At 33.6% G+C, this 22,422-nt stretch overlaps 1 pseudogene; it reads right to left on the reverse strand.

Annotated features, from left to right (window-relative positions):
* The window catches only part of LOC120140314, a 38,189-nt pseudogene extending 20,144 nt beyond the window's left edge, over positions 1–18,045 (reverse strand).
* Positions 18,046–22,422: the final 4,377 nt, after the last annotated feature.

Below are 22,422 nucleotides of genomic sequence, written 5' to 3' on the forward strand. Positions count from 1 at the left end.
AAAGAGTGTTCTCAAGAATTGGGGTATATACTTGAGGGAGTTGTAAGGTTATCTTTTTGGCCTCAAAAGAAAGAACAAATTAGTGAATTTGTTGGAAAATCCTTAGTGTGGATAGCTAAGGTAGTGGACGTAGACTTTGGTTGATAAAGTCGAACCACTCTAAATCGCTGTGCAATTACTTTCAATTTTCTGCAAAAGCTTCCACAAAATTTTAATTGCCAATTCACCCCCTCTTAGCTGATTCTGTCAATCGATTAACTTAACAATTGGTATCAGAGCCTAAATCATTTGAAGGTTTAATCGCCTCTTGAGTCGATTCGAGAAGAGTTACATCGATAATCAAAGTCATCAATGGCCTCTACTTCAAACTTCGACTCCGGTCTTGATTCGATGCCCGTCAACAAGCCTCATTTCTTCAATGGGGCTAACTATGCCTATTGGAAAAATAGGATGATGTACTTTATTCAAGCAAGTGACATGGGAGCATGGAATATCGTAGAATAAGGATACATCAAGCCTCTCACTCATCCAAGATTGTGGAGTGAAGGAGAGACAAAAATGTTCCAGCTCAACTCCAAAGCCATCCATATCATATTTTGTGCTCTTGGACCAGATGAATACGGAAGAGTTTCATCTTGTAGAACCGCCAAAGAAATATGGGACAAACTTCAAGTCACTCATGAAGGTACTGATGAGGTAAAAAAATCTAAAATTAGTATTCTAACGCATAGCTATGAAAATTTCAGGATGAAACCAAATGAAGATATCAAAGCTATGACAGATAGATTCTCAACGATTGTCAATGGTCTCAAATCATATGGAGAGATCATTTTAAATGAAAAGCTTGTGAGGAAGTTAGTTTACTCCCTTCCAAAATCATGGCAATCAAAGAAGACGGCAATCATCGAGTCTAAGGACCTAACGTCCTTAACTCTTGAAGAGCTAATCGGTTCACTCCTCACTCATGAAATGATGCTTGAAGATGAGGTGGACCTTGATAAGATTGAAGAGACACCAAAGGAGAAGGAGAAGAAGAAAAACATTGGAGTTGCTCTCAAATCAATAAAAGATGAGAGTGATTCGGATGAATATGACGATGACGAGGAAATGGCATTGTTTGCCAAACGGTTCAGAAAAATTATGAGACCTTACCGAGAAAGAAAATTCAAACGAAATGAAGGCCTAAAAAATGAACCAAAAGAGAAGGACCCAATCATTTGCTATGAATGCAAAAAGACGGGGCATGTCAAATATGATTGCCCACAATTGAAGAAAAAGGGTTAATTAAAGAATAAGCACAAGGCTTATGTGGCTACATGGAGCGATGAAGAAGGTTCCGATGAAGAGGAACAAGAAGTAACAAACTTGTGCTTGATGGCATTCGGGGAAGATTCTAAGGTAACCTCTAACTCATATGATTTTGATGATTTGTCCTATGATGAGTTATTAGAGGAATATAATGGGTTGGCTTCGGATTATGAGAAATTATTTTTAAAATATAAAAATGATATTTCAAAATTGAAAAATGAAAATAAACTCATATCCAAAACCAACAATGATCTTGAAAGTAAAATCAAAGATTTGCAAATCAAACTAGAAGAGTTTGAAAAGAAAAATTTGGATTTGCAAAATTTACTTTCAAAGGTCAATGATGATCATCAAAAGAAAATTGATGATCTTAAAGCTTCTTTTGATAAAGTTGGAACAAAACGTTTTGAAAATGGAGAAAATTCAAAATCCAATTTTGTTAGAAAAAGTTTTAAAAACTACAATCATAGAGGTCCCCAAAGAACCTTTAATGGAAATATCGTTAGAAGTATATAGGTTCTTAAAGAGCTCATTACTACTAAAGATAAGGATATCCTACACAAATAGATACCTAAGGGGACTAGGATTTTGGAAACTAATGAATATGGACCCAAAAGAATTTGGGTACCAAAAATAAAAAATTAATCTATGTTCGTAGGAAAAGGAGCATTACTACAAGGCACGGGAAACAAATCTAAATTCATGGTACCTTGTTAGTGGATGCTCGAGACACATGACCGGGGACAAAAACCAGTTCATAGAGCTTAACGTAAAAAATGGAGGAGAAGTGACTTTTGGTGATGATTCAAAAGGTCACATTGAAGGTATAGGTACAATAGGTAATACATCTTCCATGCAAATTAAAAATGTGTTATATGTGAATGGATTAAAGCATAATATCTTGAGTATTAGTCAATTATGTGATAAGGGATTCAATGTCATATTTGAAACTAATGGTTGTAAAGTCATTGATATTGCATCTAATAGGATTATGCTTGTTGGTCATAGAATAGGAAACATATACATGGTGCATTTAGACTCTATAGAAATGACTAATTTATGCCTAGTTACAAATGATGAGCATGATAGTTGGTTATGGCATAGGAGACTAGGACATGCTAGCATGAGTGTTTTGCAACGGTTAGTTCAAGGAAAATTGGTTTGAGGGCTGCCTAAACTAAAATTTGATAATGATAAAATTTGTGATGCTTGTGCTAAAGGAAAACAAAAGTGAGTTTCTTTTAAATCCATTAATGATGTGTTAACTAGTAGAGTATTACAATTGATCCATATAGATCTTTTTGGGCCAACTAGGACTACTAGCTTGGGTGGAAAATAATATGCATTTGTCTTGGTAGATGACTATTCTAGATATACTTGGGTTCTATTCTTAAGTACTAAAGATGAAGCATTAGAAAATTTCATCACATTTTCAAAAGTAATCCAAAACGAAAAAGGTTACTCTATCACTAGTGTTAGAAGTAATCATGGCACAGAATTTGAAAATCTTAGATTTAATGAGTTTTGTAATTCTAATGGTATTAGCCATAATTTTTCAGCACCTAGAACCCCTCAACAAAATGGAGTTGTGGAGAGGAAAAACCGAACTTTATAAGAAATTGCTAGAACCATGCTTTGTGAAAATAATTTGCCAAAATACTTTTGGGCGGAAGCCACAAATACCGCTCGTTATGTTATAAATCGAGTAATGATTAGGCCAATTTTAAAGAAAATTCCATATGAAATTTTCAAAAATAAAAAGCCTAACATTAGCTATTTTCATCCTTTTGGATGTAAATGTTTTGTTTTAAACAACAGTAAAGAAAACCTTGGCAAATTTGATGCTAAAAGTGATGATGGAATTTTTCTGGGTTATTCCTTAAATTCTAAAGCTTATCGAGTATTTAATAAAAGAACTTTGGTTGTAGAAGAGTCTATACATGTTGTTTTCGATGATAATCTCCTTCCGAGGAAGGATTCTTGTTTGAATGATGATGTAGGTATTATAAATACAAATGACGTTAGACATGACGTTGGAGAATCATCATCAAAGGAAGAAACGAAAGATGAGTAAACTCATGATCCTCTTGAGAATCCAACCATTGAAGAAAAAGAAGTATCTTATCCAAGAGTGTACAACTATGTCAAGGATGGTGAGATTATAGGTGATCCATCCAAAGGGGTAAGAACTCGATATTCTCTTAGAAATATTTGTAATTATGTTGTTTTTATTTCATGCATAGAGCCTAAGAATATTAAAAAAGCATTAAATGATGAACATTGGATTATGGCTATGCAAGAATAATTAAATCAATTTGAGAGAAGTAAAGTATGTATATTAGTTGAAAGGCCTAGTAATAAATCTACTGTAGGTACTAGATGGGTATTTAGGAATAAGCTTGATGAGAGTGGTAATATAGTGAGAAACAAGGCTAGACTTGTTGCTCAAGGGTATACTCAAGAAGAGGGCATAGACTATGATGAAACATACGCTCCCGTAGCTAGGATGGAAGCAATTAGAATGTTATTAGCATTTGCATGTTTTCATGAATTTAAACTATATCAAATGGATGTTAAAAGTGCATTTTTAAATGGTTTTATAAAAGAAGAAGTGTATGTGGAACAACCTCCAGTTTTTGAAGATTCAAAATTTCCGGATCATGCTCTTAAATTGACAAAATCACTTTATGGTTTAAAACAAGCTCCTAGAGCTTGGTATGAAAGATTGTTAAATTTTTTAATTGAAAATTTTTTTCAAAAGGGAAGGTTGACACTACATTGTTTTTAAAGCATAAAGGTAAATATTTATTAGTAGTTCAAATTTATGTTGATGATATAATATTTGGTTCTACTAATGATGTTCTTTGCCAAGAATTTTCTAAGCTAATGCAAAGCGAATTCAAAATGAACATGATGGGGGAGCTCTCATTTTTCTTGGGACTCCAAATCAAGCAAAGAAAAGATGGCATCTTCATCAATCAAGCTAAGTACGTCAAAGATATGCTCAAGAAGTTTGGACTGAAAAATGGGAAACCTCATGACACTCCAATGAGCTCTTCTACAAAGCTTGACTTGGATGAAGGAGGTAAATGTGTGGATGTTAAATTATATAGGTCAATGACTGGTTCTTTACTTTATCTAACTGCAAGTAGACCGGAAATTATGTTTAGTGTTTGCTTATGTGCTAGATTTCAATCATGCCCTAAGGAATCACATTTACTAGTTGTTAAGAGAATCTTTAGATACCTTAAGGACACTCCTAGCTTAGGACTTTGGTATCCTAAAGACTCTAGCTTTATCTTGCATGCCTTTTCTGATGCGGATTATGGAGGATGCAAATTAGATAGGAAAAACACCTCCGATACTTTCCAATTCCTTGAAAATATGCTAATTTCTTGGTTTTCAAAGAAACAAAATTGTTTTGCATTATCTACCACTGAAGCCGAATACATTTCAGTTGGTAGTTGTTGTGCACAAGTTTTATGGATGAAACAACAACTTTTTGCTTATGAAATTGAAGTAGGTACCATTCCTATCAAGTGTGACAATACTACTGCTATTTGTCTCACTAAAAATCCCATCCAACACTCTAGAACTAAGCACATTGAAATAAGACATCACTTCATTAGAGACCATGTCACTAAGGAAGATGTAGTTCTAGAATTTGTTGATACTTTGCATCAATTCGCGGATATCTTTACAAAACCTTTAGACAATGAATGATTTTTGACACTTAGGAGATAATTAGGTTTAACTGACCTATCTTCACTAAGTGTTTAAAATAACTTTAGCACTTTTAAGACTAAATGAAAAATGCTTATAATAGTAATTTTTTATTGCATTCATTGCTATTAGTTAGGGGGAGTTTATGATTCTTGATAAAAAATTAACTTTATGTTCAAATGTAGTTTAAGGATTAATTTGATTGATTGAACATAATTAATTTTTTATATATGAGTTGCCAATACCACTAGAGAAGATTAATTTAGCATTTTAAGTGTTTAAAATACATATTTTTGAATTATAGGGGAACCGATTCCCCCATTGAAGGGGAACCGATTCCCCCATTGAAGGGGAACCGAATCCCCCTAGGGGAATCGATACCCCCTGGGGTTCTGGTTTTATCGGGCAGAACCCTTGTTTCTTTCTCAAACCATCTCTTTTTCTTCCTTTGCTACCGTTCCCCCTCTCTACTCTCTCCCTATCTCCATTTTGCCTCAAAATCAACGTTTTTAATCGGAATTCTCTTCAAATATCATCTCCTAAACCTGCTAGCATCATTAAAATCGTGCAAACAACATCAAAAATCCACTCAATCTCATCTTTCAAGGTAAATTTTTCTAAAATCTCTATTTCATTGATTTTGAACATAGGACTAGTTTTAATTAGTTCTAGATAGAAATAGTGATCGGGCATTGATTGTTTAGTGATTAGAAACTTGATTTTACAACTAATTTCATCAAAAACACAAGATTTTTCAAATTGTTTTTTGAAATTTTTGAAATAAAAAAATTTATTATTGTGTTTTGATTGAATTATGTTGTTGTTATGAAAACTATACATATATTGATTTTCAAAATCTCATTTTTCAATAAGTTTTTCAAAAACTTTGCCCATTAGGATTGGTTTAGAGAACCTTGAAATATTGAGAACTCAATTGAGTTTTGGGATTGATTGAATTGAATACATGTGTTTTCTAAATTGCAGGTTATCTATTCTATTCCGATTTCCTAAACCATGTCTAATCCTAAACGTGTTAGGTCATCATCTAGTCGCTCAAACTGTCAATCCAACCCACCTCCAAATCCTCCTCCTATTCCTGAAATTCCTATTCCTAATCCCGTTGATCCTAATATGACTATCCAAAACTCGTGCTTCAATCATCCTGGTCCTAGAAATCATCGTTTTTGGTATTATCAATATTTGGACTCTTACAAAATTAGAGAAGAACGTATCCCTTCTCGTCAAGCTATGATAGATATCGATTTTAGATATCTTCCTCTTTTACAAGAGTGGAAATTTGATAAACTTTGTGACCTTGAACCTATAGTTTACCATCAACTTGTTCGCATATTCTATTCTAACGCCGTTTGTATTAAAAACCGAGCTCAAACCAAAACCATAGCAGTTCGTTCCTATCTCCTAGGACAATTCATTCATCTTGACTCGGCTTACATAGCTAATGAATTAGGATTAGATAATAATGGTATATCAAATGAAAAACAACTTTTAGGTTCTCGTTATAAAAGAAGGGATAGTGCGAGTGTCTTAGATCTTCATGATCATTTTCTTCATCTAATGATTTCTTGGTGGTTTCGACCATTCAGAGGTCGTTACTCTACTCTTCGTGCTTTAGATATTTGGTGGTTACATTGTTTCCAAAACAGTATTAAAATAAATCTTCCTGAGATTATTTTTACTGAAATCGTTGAAACCGTAAACTTAGTACCAAATAAGAAACTTTGTTCCTCTCTAGTTTATGGTTGCATTCTAAGTAATCTATTTTCTAAAGCCGGGCTTAGAGTAGGTCTAGATGCCATCTTTCCTCTCAAGAAACAAATTAATCTTCTTTCCTTAATGAGAGCGGGATGGATAAAGAATAAGGACACCAGTGAATGGGTTCGATCTTCTGAAGATACTCCAGGAGCTAGTTCTTCACGAGCTCCTCCAGCAGATGACGACGATCCCGAACTTGAGTAATTAATGCAAGATATTGACGAAGCCGACGATGAGCCGGAACAACACGAGGAACAAGCTCAGCAAGAATATCATGTGCCTCTATATTTTCAATCATTCATGGAGACATTTGATTTCCATTATGCATCCTTGGATTCTCGCTTCACTTCCATAGAATCTCACTTCTCGACTATGGAAGCTCAACAATTGGAAATTCTTCGGGAGATGCGTGCAAACAATGAGGCAACCAACGCTCGTATTAATGAACTCACTCATGAAATGGCAGCTATGCGAGCTCATTTCCCACCTCCCGATCCTCCTACGGATGCTTGAACTTTAATCTTTGCTTTGCTTGTTTGGATTGAACTTGGATATTTGCATTATTGTTAAAACATTTTGAATACTTTTGGATTGTTTATTTTTGGTTGTTCGAACATATGTTTAATACATTTGATTTGGATTTCGTGTTTATTTTTGCATCTTTAGACATATGTGACCAATTATCCATTACATGTTTATGAATATTGTTTATGAAACTAATGGCTAACCTCTCTTTTGATTGTGTTCTTAGCAGTTTAAGCTACATATATTTATAATCAATTGGCTAAATGATTTCAAAACCTTGTTTAAAATCTTTTACGAGTCTTTTTGATTTAACAAAAAGGGGGAGATAAAAGCGTTTTTGTGGAGTAGTGTTAAAGTAAGGGGGAGTAGTATTTTTCAAAATCAAAATTCATTTTGAAATTAGAAAATCTTAAAATGTTTTGTTATATCAAAAAGGGGGAGATTGTTGAAAACATTTTGATGTTTCGATATAACAAATTAAATTAAAAGAATTTTAATTTTGAAAATGATTTTTCTAAAGCATATTCGATATATAAAATCGAATATCAAAATATTACTCAAAGTATTTCAAAGTTCATTTTAAATCCTTACTCAAGTGTAAAATTAAGTTTTAATCTTAAAAATAATTTCAAAACGATTTTACAAAATATTTCGAACCATTTCAAAGCCAAAAATTCCATATTGCTCAGAGGGAACTGATTCCCCCCCAAGGGGGTACCGATTCCCCCTGAATGGTTTGGCTCTGAGAATTCCAGTATGCTCGGAGGGAACCGATTCCCCCCAGGGGGTACAGATTCCCCCCACTGTTCAATGGTCGAAATATTTGAATTTTACACTTAGGGAACCGATTCCCCCCACGCTCCAAGAAGAAATATTTATTGTTTTCACACTTAAACAGCTACAATAACTTCATTAATGATCCCCAACGTTCAGAAGTGATTCAAGGTGTATTTAAGCAAGATCAACAACAAGAAACATCAAGCAACTAGAATCAAGAGAGAATCAACGAGAAAGCATCAAACCTCAAGTTTGAGCATTTCAAGCCTATTTTTTTCATTCAATATTCATTTTTCTTTCAAGAATGCTTATTATGCTCAATTGTATTTATTATTGAGTGTTCTTTGTTTGTTCTAGAATTTTGCAAATATATTTGCCTTGTGAGGTTTTTCTTGTGAGTTTACAAATTTGTAATCTTCTCTTTGAGAAAAGAGTGTTCTCAAGAATTGGGGTATATTCTTGAGGGAGTTGTAAGGTTATCTCTTTGGCCTCAAAAGAAAGAACAAATTAGTGAATTTGTTGGAAAATCCTTAGTGTGGATAGCTAAGGTAGTGGACGTAGACTTTGGTTGATAAAGTCGAACCACTCTAAATCGCTGTGCAATTACTTTCAATTTTCTGGAAAAGCTTCCACAAAATTTTAATTGCTAATTCACCCCTCTCTTGGCCGATTTCGTCAATCGATTAACTCAACAGAACCATTCACGCTGCAATTAGCCAATGACTCTCGAGAAATAATTTTGATTGAAAATTGAGTCTAACACGTTTAAAGGGCCCAATCATATACCTAATCGCAACGAAAATTCAAGGGATAAAACATTTCTTCTACAATCATGTTCAAGAAACAAGACAAAAGATAGAAAATGGGAGAGACATGATTGTTCCAGATGATTAGCCTGACCATGCTGACATTAGGGGCAGACAAGACAAAATGAATTTTAAAGAAACTAAGTCTGATTTTTATAAGTTTCTTGATGATTTTTAAATGGCCTTTCAAAGAAACTAAGTCTGATTTTCATGACTTTCTTGATTATTTTTAAATGAACTTTTAAAGAAACTAAGTCTGATTTTCATAAGTTTCTGATACTTTTTAAATGAGCTTTCAAAGAAACTAAGTCTGATTTTCAGAAGTTTCTTGATCAAGTGAGTTTTTAAAGAAACTAAGTCTGATTTTCAGAAGTTTATTGATGATTTTTAAATGAGGTTTCAAAGAAATTAAGTCTGCTTTTCATAGATTTCTTGACAAAATGAATTTTAAAGAAGCTAAGCCTCATTTTTAGAGGTTTCTTGATGTGTTCAAATGGATTTTTAAAGAAGTTAGGCCTGATTTTTAGGGGTTTCTTGATGTCTTTAAATGAATTTTGAAAAAAGTTAAGCCTGATTTTTAGGGGTTTTATGACGTTTTTAAATGAATTTTTAAAAGAAGCTAAGCCTAATTTTAGGGGTTTCTTGATAACTGTAAATGAATCTTTTTGAAGAAGCTAAATTTATCAAGGGTAAAAAAAAATACTGGGGCAAGATGCGCCCATTCACAAGTCAAGAATCGCAAGAATACACTTAGGTGTCGCAAATAAAGAAGAAAATCAAACCAGGAAAAGAATGAAGACTGCTCTAGCAATGAAGATCGATCTTGCAACAATTTCCAACAGACCAAGAAAACCTTCATTATACATAAATTTGCATATTTGCATCATACATTTTATAATTTCATACACATGATAAATTTTGATTTCCCTCTCATGAGGATGCATGTAAAGTTTATTTCGAAAAACTATTTTGTCCTTATTAGGATCATTTTTCTAAAGAATTGTTTAAGTCTTTCTTAGGACCGTTTTTCTGAGATGTCGCATGAGTCTTTCTTAAGATTTTTCCCTAGAAGCATTTTTAATTATGTATTTCTTCCAACTTGACTTTTCTAGGTCATTTCAATGAGAATGAGCAATATCGCTTCTAGGATGGACCCAACAAAGACAAAATCTCAGCAATTTGCAACATTAAGGAATTCAAAGAGTTCATAATGAGAAGAACTCATCCGACAGAGGGAGAATAAATTCATAATGAGAAGAGCTTGTTCGACCTATCACTCGATTCACGACATTTCGAATCAATGATGCCTCGCTTGAGGGATCAATATTTCAAATGGAAAGTTCATAATGAGAAGAACTCATCCGAAAGAGGGAGAAGAAGTTCATAATGAGAAGAGCTTGTTCGACCTATCGTTCGATTCACGGCATTTCAAATCAGTGACGCATGGCTTGAGGGATTAACACTTTAGTAGAGAGCTCATAATGAGAAGAACTTGTTTAACCATAGATCGATTCTTATCAACATTTCCAATGGAGAGTTAATAATGAGAAGAACTCATCCAATGAGGGAGAAGAAGTTCATAATGAGAAGAACTTGTTCAACCTTAGCTCAGTTCTTCACATATGGAGTTGAATCAGTAATACCTATCAACATAAGAGCAAAAAAGAACTTGGGGCTCAGAGATATCAGATGACCAAGCTGGATAAAAATTAGTGCTTTATGTCTTTGCTCCATTCCTGTTCCACATCAACGAGCAAAGAGGGGAAGTTGTACGCACCAATTTTTACCCCACGTGAACCAACTGCAACAACCTTACCTCTGCCCATACCTTTATGCCATCAACAGCTCCACCATGCCCTGCCAACCACCAAATAGAGAACCAAACTTTTTCTTTTTATTTTTTTTGTAAAAGCGTATAAAACCCGAAAAATCAACAAACAATGTAACTTTTACTCGGCTTTCCCCTGAAAATATTAAATGAAAAGAGGTTTTCTCTGACTTTCTTTTTGCCTACTATTTTTGCTTTCTTTTTTTTCCCAGTTTTTTGCTTCATTTTCTGGGGTTCTCGTGCTATATAGGGTTGGCCACCGTTGAGTGTGTCCGGCATACGAGAGAGAGGCAATCTCACGGCCATGAGGCATCGGTGGTTGGTGGCCGAAAGTGAGATCATGAGGTTCCTTGGTGGGGGTTTTAGTTAAAAGCAAAGAGGGAGAGAAGAGTTTGGTTACTTTGGCCTTTGTTTTAGCTTCCCTTGATCAGCTCAGTCGCTGGTCGGAGCAAGGGATGGTCACCAAGGTGGTGGCCGTCGTTGAGGCTCGGTTTTGAGCCCTCTCATCCGCCGAATGGGGATAAGAAAGGGAGGAAAAAGAGTGAGTTAGGAGGAGAATGGGGAAGGTTTTGGCCAATCAAAGAGTCCGGCCAACCGTCCTCCGTGGTGGTTGAGGTTATCAGCTGGTTTAAGGTGACCACCGTCCTAGTGGCCAACTTGTGAGGGCCTGTGAACGGCGGTCGAAGCGCTTGTGGAAGCTTTGGCAAGCTTCTGGTGGTCCACGTGAAACATATGCGGTAATATGTTGGTTGTATAAAAATGGGTAAATCACGTATCATATCCCTAGTTTCTAGGAGTTTTTTTTTATTTTGTTCATCTATTTTAGGGTGGGTCAAATCGCATTCCAGGTCCTTCCAACTTCAGCGTGTTTTATGCTTTGGTCACTCTCAAGGTAAAATCATCTTCAAGCTCTTCGTATTTTAGTTTCTTTTGCACTCTGGTCATTTACTTTGTTATTTGTTTCCAATATGCTTATTGATTTTATTAACTTTTGATTTGGTAATTATTTTTGCTATTTTATTCATTATAATTTAGTTGTTTTATTATCTGTTATATTTTGGTCACTGAACATTTTGTTTCTACTTTATTGCATGTTTATCATTATGTTTTATTTTATTTTAATTTAGTCATTGATTGTTGCATTTATTCATTTTAGCCACTGTTAGATTTTATTTCCTATTTTATTATGATTTGGATGTGATATTTGCAACTTATTTATTTTAATCATTTATTATTTTATTATTTAACTACTAACTTTTATTTTATTGCATTTTAGTCATCGTTATTTTATATTTATGCAATTAGGTCCTTATATTTAGGTTTATTTTATTTTTATATTATGTGGTTATTTTTTTGTTTTTTATATATATTTTTTGTTTTAATTATTTTAATTAAGTTTATTAAATGTTTTTCCATAGCTTTAATTCTTAGATTTTAGTTTTAAATTAGATTAACATTAGAATCAAGCTTAGAAATTAGGATTTTACTTTGATTATGTTCATAGTAGATGTATTGTATTATTAAATTTAATTTGCTAATACTTAATTTTCCTCCTTTTCCATGTCAATTTGTTCGTGCATATAGATCTAGAAATTTCGAATATGTGAAAGCTTCATAAGCATAACTTAATCGATTTCATAATTGGATTAAGGGTAGTATTTATTTATTTATTTTAAAATATTGAGAAAGGACGGTTTTAAAGTAACTAGATGTCATTTTCTGATGTTTTAAAAATAAATAAATACCCCACTAGAATAACCTAAAAAATAGAGTATGTTTAATTTAATGAAGATTTAAGGGAAAGGGAGTGTTCTTTTATTTAAAATTATCGAGACAACTCGCTTAATTTTATTAGGGATTATGTCTCTATATTTTTAAATAATTGAACATCCCTTATCTTTCCGAATTAAATTTGTAATTTGGATTAATTGTTTTTTATTTGGTTGAATCAAATTGTTTAATCTCAAATTCTTGGGAGAAATTATAATATTCTTTTTATTTCAGTTGAAAAGAGAAATATTCATCCTAAAATATTTTAGAAATTATTTTCTCATCAATTGGAAATATTAGAAAATTTTTCATTTCTCCTTATAATTTCCCGTTAAATAAAAATTGTATGGTTACATCTGGAATAATATGATCTTAACTTAAATTTATATTTGAATTCTTAGATTTCCCCTATTAGAGACAATTTATAATCGATGAGGTACCAATTTTGGGCATTGTGAGGGTGTTTATCATTCCCCACATGTAATCAATCCCCAAACCCCATTTTTATTACAATAAAAAAAAGAATTTCTAGTTACACGTAGACTAGTTTATCTTTAAAAATGATGTTTTCTTAAAAACTCTTTTAAAAGAATTCGACTTACCTAACTCAAAAGGTCGATGACGACTCCAAAACATTTCAAAACCTTTTCGAAGAAAAATCCCCAAGTCGTACCAATATTTTCTCGATAGGGCAAAAAACGGTGTCGACAACTTTTCAACAAACTTTTCAAATATACATGCCTTCAAAAACTGCTACGACGTACCATGCTCTGCATTGGATCTGAACCTTGATTACTCTAACTCTTCTCGAACTGGCTACTCTACTAACCTGCCAACGGAAACATCGACGCTCAGCGCTACACTAACAGCTAAAACATACTAACTACAAGTCACTGGAAAAACTCAAGCTAACAAGTCTACTGCTATCTGTTCTTTGATTTGTCCTGTTCTGGTCTGTTTTAGTGAGTATATTCGTGTACTCATTCTCTACTCTATGGTAGACATCATGGTACAACTGATGGGCTGCATCTTGGAGTTCACACACCCTTCTAGTTGGAAAACTCTGCATTGAAAACCATACCCCTAACTAACCGACCCTTTCCTCGAAGAGTGTTAAGACCTCGGCAAACATAGTTAGTCAGAAGGGCCTCGGCCTTACCTAAGGATATCCAGACTGAATCTATACTGTTGACTCTACTATATTTTATAAAGGAACTCGGGTGTCCTGGTTTTTTTCCCGAGCATTCAAACAAAGTTAGTCTTATTTCACCATAATTTATTCTCGTTTTTATGTTTGAATTAAGCATTAATAAATGTTCTCGCTTGTAGTCTTATTTGAGAGGAATTATGGAAACCTCACTTCTATACTTTCTCTTGACTTAAAGCTCATTTGTCAACCTTGGTATCGATACTAGCCTTATAGTGTCAATACCCTCTCTGCAGTATCAATACCCTTTCTAAGGTGTCAGTACCCATACAACTATTTCATCCATTTTAACCCAATTTTAACACCTTTTATAACTTTATTCTAATGTTTTACACCTATTTGATCTCATTTATGGTCATATTATGGGTCTAGGGCCTCTCGGGCAACGTTTTGACCAAAACAGACTAAAAGTTTTGATACTAGCCCAAGAGTATCGATACTCCTGAAAAAGTTTCGATACTTTATATAAGTACCAATACTTTTAAAGATTCTGTTCTATCCAATTTCGAAACTTTATGGGAGTTTCGAAACTATGACCCAAAGTTTCGATACCCTTGAAAGAGTTTCGATACTCTTGAAAGAGTTTCGATACTCTTGAAAGAGTTTCGATACTCTTACCCAGAAAACATGATTTTACACAGAAACGAAGAACAAGTATCGATACTAACCCTATACTATCAATACTCTACCTACAGAAGTCATAAAGCAAGTACTAAAAACTCTACTTTTCAATCCCAAAAACCATAGTGAGATCCCCAACATGCTTAAAGTTTTATTTGATCAACAAGGGTCATAATAGAGGCCTATTAACATGCTTATAACATCAAATGAACATTCTACCATGGAAATTGCTAAACATGCTTAACTTTCTAATACATCTTAAATTTCCATGATCGATACTTGGTATGAGAAAGCTATAAGTGTGTTACTGGCTTCCTTAGATACTAAAACTCTTCTTTAATCAACTAGGATTCGCCTTACCTTCATCATTTGTTTTGAAACTCTTTTTTTTACCTCTTTAATAAACCAAGCAAGGAAATGGATTACTACTCAACTAGAGGTTAGGTTAAGCTTAAATACAACTCCTACAACTCAAATCTACCCAAAAACAAGCTTAAAACAATTGATTTATCTTAACACCCAAAAACCCATTTTGAAATCTTAACCCAAAACCTATGATTTAGGGCTTAAAAAGGGGCTTGAGGGAAGGAGATTAAGGTTCTTACCTTGGTTTCTTCAAACTAAACTTGGAACTCTAAAAACTTACTCCTCTTTGGCTTATTCTAGAAAAGGAAGGAGAAAGGAGAAAAGAAGAAGAAAAAAATATTTTTTGGGAAGGTTCTCGTGAAATCCATCTAAATAAGGGGGTTTAAAACCTTTAAAACTACTATGGGAAAACTACTCTTTTGGTCCCTCTTTTTTTTACCTGTACTTAAAACCATCACTTATCTTTAACTCTTGGGCCTTACTTAAGCCTAATACCTATATAACTTGGTTCAATTATCTTGGGAAGTTTAATAGGCTTGACTTAAAGGTCTCGGGTTTGACCCAAACTATTGACCCAGGTTTCGGGGTATTACAAGTTCAGAATAAAAAATCAGAGATCACGAAGTGAAAATAAAGTGACTGTATCACTTTCATAGTCTCTTACTTGGTCATATAGGTCAGTGATAAGGCATCTCTAAGGTATTCTACTTTTTTGAATCCTAACTAGTAAACAAATTCCGATACGTTTACCGAAAGGCATTCAAAGTATCTGCCAGAATCAAACATATAAATCTCAAAAATTTTAAACAGATGGAAGACAAACGAGGAAATAAAACAGATTACTTCAAGTTATTACCAGACAAACTGTGGTCCTATTTCAGATAAGACCTTTTGCCACACTGCTACCCACACCTGCGGTCCCTCTATAGCAACTGAAAAAGGTACGAGAATTAAGAGAGACATCAGAGAGAGACAAGCATAGTAGTTCATCCCGCTAACAGATTTCCCCTTCATCCCCTTCTTCGAGAATATGTTACGGAAGACAAATGCCAAGTTTGAGATCATAGCTCGCATAAAACCTAAATACATAGTGAACAACAAAGTTCAACACTCTGAATAAACTTTAGGGAAAATCGGTTAAAATATAGATCTCATGCCATTCCGGCTCCTGAATCAAAATGTATAAGCAAAAATCCAAATTCGATAACAAGACCATGATAACACATTTGAAAATTTAACAGAACTGAAAACAACGACCGTATATGGATGGAACCTTCTTTGGTTTGGTTGTTAAGAACACCAAGGAAAAACAGATTTTAAACAAACGGAGTTTGCTAAGGTTCAAATAGTAGAGCATTCACTTCATTTAGACACACAATTAACCGGAACTCCTGAAAATGTAAATGTAACAATTCAGTATTGGCATTCAAGAGATTATTATTAATTTCTACCTGTTATATTGAAGTCGAGTTCAGTAACTGCTGCAAGAGCACAACCATCAATGATCGGAACAAGAGACAAGTAAACCGATGGAGGAAAGGTATCCCCGAGAAAGAACCTGGAAACCAAGACACTGGAAGCTGGTTCACCACTCTTGATAATGTGGGTGAATCAAACTGCAACCTTGGACATACTCACAGTTGCGCTACATGTCCAATTGTATGTGCCACAACAACCTACCAAAAAACATAAATGAAAATTAAGAGTAAATCCATAAATATTACTGTAATACATCAAATATTCATTTTATTTTATTTCATCAAAAGTTTAAATTTAAGATAAGATGCATTTTCCTTCATTTTCTCAGCAAGCAAACAAATATTTTCTTAAAGCCTAAAACAAAGGACGTCTGCTCTTGTAACGGATTCCTTCCAACAGTACAAACAACATTTTTTTTATAAAAAGGAAGGCCTCATTAAAACCCCTTCATATCCGTCAAGCAACAAAGACTCAATGAACATCGAAAGGAAGAAAAGAGTGCATTAGAAGTTTTATTGCATAAGTACCAAGTACAATAAGAATACACTACCACCAAGTACCCTTGGCATCCCACTCAACACTGTGCAAAAATCTACTACATACATGCATATGTTATTACCCTACACAAAACTACCTCCTAAATAATTCAACCAGGTGCAAACTTATACAATGACCAAAGGTGTCAACTAAACCCAATAAAACAAAAACAGCAAAACACAAATAATTCCCCTCCACTTAACCAATCCTTAATTTGTCAAATTTATCCGCTTCCCAATTAGCTGCTCTCACCACATGACGTAGAATGACACCTTTATCAACCACAATCTCTGTGATGTCTTTGACAATACAAACAACATAAAAATACATTGAAATTTAATCATACACAAAACCTAACAGCAAACCTTTATACTTTTTCTCACTTTCTCGGCAACCAAACAAAAGCATCACCAAATTTTATTTTATTTTGAATAAAATTTCCAAAACTCAAAACCTATTTTTCAAATGTTAATGAATAATAACAAATTTTATTTTATTCCAACAGATTTTTCTTTTTTAAATTTAAGATAAGATTCATAATATCAAAATTTAGTTTCTATTTCATTTTCCTTCATTTTATTTGCAATCAGACAAACAATAATTTTCATAAAACCAAATACATGCCATCTGCACTTTTAACTTTTTCCTCCCTACAGCCCAAACATCATAACGAAACATGATCCTGGAATTAAGCTTATTCTGAATCAAAACCTAACAGCAGAACTTTCCTTTTCTCTCACTTCCCCAGCAACCAAACAAAAAAGATGGGGAAAACTCACCGGGAACAAAGTCTTCCAAAACTCAAAATCTGTCTTCGGGGTCTCATCAATCCTTGTTGCCCATGAAATCAACATCATCAAAGAACCACAGGCAAGGGACAACGTTGAAGTCAACCAAGAGTAAGGGTAAGCATTCAAAACCTTCTTGTTATATATATATATTGAAAACCACATTCAAAGCCACCAAGTTGCAAAATAAATCCCAATTTTCACCCTTTTTGCAGCTTCCGATTTCACTTCAACAGCAGCTGCCTCAATAGGCTGTGACTTGTCAGCTTCATAAGCCTCGCATTGGAAGACTGGCTTTTTACCCTTCTCAATGCTCTCGATGGATGAAATATGCAAGGGCTTCGATACTGAAAGATTGGATTTTTGGGACTGCTTTCAAGGTTCAAAGATGGTGAAAAGGTGATCTTTTGTGAAGACCAAGATTTGTGGCATTCATGCAGGTAGCTAAACCTGATTGCTTGATGCTAAAACTCATTTTTTAATTCAAACTATTTGATCAAAACTGGAATTGGGTGTGGAGAAAATTCATGAAACGAATTCTGGGCAATTCTTATGCAGCCTGGTGTTTCTTAGAAACTTGAAAGGATCAAGAAAAGACGAATAAAAATTTCAAAAACCCTTTAAACAAGGTTACCGACAATTACGTAAACACCTAGTAGTCCACGAATTTGATTTTATTTTTTAAATATTTTTTCTCTGTATCCTTTGCAAAGGTTGGAAAGGTTTATAAGACCACATAAACTCCGAAATCTCAGCATTTACTTTTTTAAATAATTTAAATTTGATTATTTGACCATTATTATTTTTATTTAATATCATTCTTAAGGTAATTAATAGTTTATATTTTTTTAAATAATATGATGATTATAAGATAATATTTGTTCGTAATATTTCTTAATGATTGACAACACACTCTACAAATACAATTGATTGAACCTATGACCATTAAAGATAACAATACTTTATTTCATCATTGATGTCACGTATTAATATTACTAATATTATAAATTTTCATAAATATTATCTATATTAATCACTTTTATAATATAACATTATACTAATAAATTAATATATTATGTTATTATAAAAATTTTAATCGAATTCATTGAGTAGTCTCACTGATGAAATGTAGAGTTCTCTTTAAAAGATTCCTGTTTGAACAACTATGTAAGGTATATATATATATATGTATTATCAATGGATAAAAAAACTTCTTAAATTTTTTCAGAATAAAATGTACATTTAGTACCTAAACTATCAGTTTTAGTATGTCTTAATACATAAGCTTTCAATTTTTTCAAAAACATACCTACAATTTGTTTTTGTTTCATTTTAGTATCTACTGTTAAAAATTTAATGCATTTAGTAACTAAACTATCAATTTTGGTCCGTTTTAGTACCTAAAATTTCAAAAAAAAATAAAATCAAAACTTAACATTAAATTCTGAACAGGAGTACTAAAATGAAATAACTTTAGATATGATTTTGAAAAAAAATGAAAGTTTAGGTTCTAAAACGAATCAAAACTGATAATTTAAGTACTAAATATATAATTTACTCGTATTTTTATTCATGAAAGAAATTTAATTTATTTATTTTAAATAGATTTATGTAATTATTTAGAAACATGTTCATAGTTGTTGGGTTTAGAGGAACGGATGTGGTTGGTAGATAGACGCCATGCTTGGCTGCTTCAAATCAAATGTGCCAACTACCCCAACCCACCCAATTTCAAATTAAATTAAATTAATATCGTTAGTCTTCAAGTCAAGTTTAACATCTTGAACAATTGTTTAATTCTAGAAGGGTTAATGGATGACTACTTTGTTAAATATATCAATGTGGTGTTTTTAGTTTTAAAATTATTCAATGAGTTTTTTTTTATATATAGGTATACTGTTTTGTCCCTTAATATTATTAATGTAATCGATAATGATACATGATACATGGCACTTTTTTATATTGTGACGTGATATTATTGTTTACATAAGTAAGTTAAAGAGTTTTGGAATTTATTACCAGTTAGTTAGTTTAGTGGGATGAGGCATTAGATCCCTTAAACTAGGTTGAGAGGTCGTCCTTGCCTTTGCAGTACACGATCTGGATTAGTTGGTTATAACAAAAGAGAAAGCTGGAAATGAAACAATATTTTCTTTTCTTGTATACAAAGAAGATTGCATAGCTTTTTTATATACAACTATAGCAGCTATAAGGTTAACTAACTAACCGAATTAAAACAGATTAAAACAACTAACTAAAACTAACTAATTACAGTTTGATATATCCTAATACCCTCCCCTCAAGCTGGAAGTGCATGGATATTAAGAAAAGCCAGCTTGGCAATAAAACCACGATGTATGGGAGACCAAAGAGTCTTTGTGAAGATGTCATCCAACTGATATGAGGAACGAACGTGAAACAACTTCAAAAAACCAACCTTCACCATGTCCCTTACAAAATGACAATCAACCTCAATGTGCTTTGTCCTTTCATGAAATACTTGATTAGTTCCAAGACTAATAGCAACCTGGTTATCACAGTACAACCTTGCATAATCAATAACCACATGAAATGAAGAGAGCAAAGAAACAAGCCAAACCAATTCACAAGTAGACATATCCATAGCTCGATATTCAACCTCGCAAGAGGATCGACTAACAACAGCCTGTTTCTTCGATTTCCAAGACACCAAGCCATTTCCAAAGAAAGCAAAAAAGCTTGTCGTGGAACGTCATGTATCAGGACAAGAACTATAATATGAATCAACAAATATACTCAAGTGATCAGCGGACTGAACTGGAAAAAATAAGCCAAGATCAAGAGAACTCTTTATGTAAGCCAAAAGATGCTTCAAAGCAGTCATGTGAGGCAGACGAGGAGAGGAAACAAACTGGCTTAACAAAAGCACAGTATGAACAATGTCTGGCCTGGTATTAGTCAAGTACAACAAACGACCTATCAACCGTCGATTCTCTTGAGAACCAGAACGTAACTCTCCTTAATTTGCACTTAACTTTAAGGAAATTAACATAGGTGATTCGACTGGTTTAGCACCCAAGCAACTTGTATCCTTCAACAACTGCAACACATATTTTCTTTGGGATAGAATAATACCAGAGCTATTCCTAGCTATCTCAAAGCCAAGAAAATAACACAAAGACCCTAACTCCTTTAGTTTGAAGTGCTTCTGTAAAAGACTTTGAACTTCATGAAGAACTTGTAGGTTTTTATAGGTTTTCCCCAGCTAAAAAAATGTCACCTACATACACTAGAAGAGAAATAAATTTATTTACATACCCTCTTGTGAATAAAGAGTGTTCAAATGGAGACTGCTGAAAAACCAAGTTGAAGAACGACATTAGAAAAGGCAGTAAACCATTGGCTGGACGCTTGTTTCAGATCATAAATGGACTTGTGAAGCTTGCAAACCATGTTAGAGCTTTTAAGTTCACACTTGTATCCAAGAGGTAATTTCATGTCCTCCTCCTCATCTAATGTTCCATTTAGAAAGGCATTATTTACATCCAATTGTAGCAAGTGCCACTTACATATTGTTGTATGAGAAAGCAGGACTCGAAATGAAGTCATCTTTGCAACAGGTTAGAATGTGTCCATGTAGTCAATCCCCTCAACTTGTGTAAAAACCTTGACAACCAATCGAGCCATCAACATTATACTTCACACGATAAACCCATTTACAATCAACAACATTCTTTCCATCAGGTAAAGGAACAATGGTTCATGTGTCAAGATCTTCATAGCTCAAAGTTCATCATCCATAGCATTTCTCCAAGTTGGAGACTTGACAGCTTGATGATAAAAGGATGGCTCAACAATGGTTGAGATGTTAGCAACAAAAACTCCATATTTAGTTGAAAGTTTCGAACAATGGACAAAATTTTAGATAGGATATAAGCATTTGGAGGAAGTATTGTTACAATAATATTGTTGAAGATAGGATGGCTTCTGAATAGTGCGAGAAGAACGTCAAACTGGTACTGAATCATGATAAATGTGTAAGGAAGCATCATCATTCAATTCAGTAGGTCCAGGAGAAGCATCATCATTCGAGTCAGTAGGTCCAGGAGAAGGTTGTGGGATAGATACTGAACCATCCTGTTCAATCTCATGTACATGTGAAGCATCAACCATGTCATGGACAACTCTTGGAAAAAAAGTCCTGGAAAATGTCAACAGAATGGTCAGATAAATGTATATTTTAAAAAGGAAACAAGCCTTCATGAAAAAGCATATTTTGGGAAACAATGATCTTCTGACTTTGTAACACATATACTCGATACCCCTTCACACCTGGAGGATATCCAAGAAAAATAGCAGGTAGAGCTCGAGCTGAGAACTTATCTTGTTGGGACTTCAATGTGGAAACAAAACAAAGACAACCAAAAGCTCGTAGCCTATTATAATTTGGTAAGTGACCATACAAAACTTTATAAAGATATTTATTGTTCAATACAGGCGATGAAAGTCTATTGATTAGGCATGTTGCAGTAAGTAAACAATCACCCCAAAACTTGATTGGCACATTTGATTGAAAATACAAAGCACGAGCAACATCCAATAAATGTTGATGTTTCCTTTCAACTACAGAATTTTGTTGAGGTGTTTCCACACATGAAAACTGATGAACTATACCCAAGCTAGCAAACAACTCAATAAATTTTAATTCAGGAGCATTATCAGACATGAAAGACTTTATATCAAGCTCAAAGTGTTTCTTTATCATGGATATAAAGGCAGATATGATTTTGCTAACATCAAATTTATGCTGTAGCAAATAAACCCAGGTAGATCTAAAAAAATCATTAACCAATGTAAGAAATGAAGTCTGACCAAAATACGTTTTGTGCTTATAAAGCCCCCATATATCACAGTGAATTAATTCAAACAATCGTG

This window comes from Hibiscus syriacus, unplaced genomic scaffold (assembly GCF_006381635.1).
Source record: "Hibiscus syriacus cultivar Baekdansim isolate YM2019G1 unplaced genomic scaffold, ASM638163v2 tig00002237_pilon, whole genome shotgun sequence".
In the NCBI taxonomy this organism is placed as follows: domain Eukaryota; kingdom Viridiplantae; phylum Streptophyta; class Magnoliopsida; order Malvales; family Malvaceae; genus Hibiscus; species Hibiscus syriacus.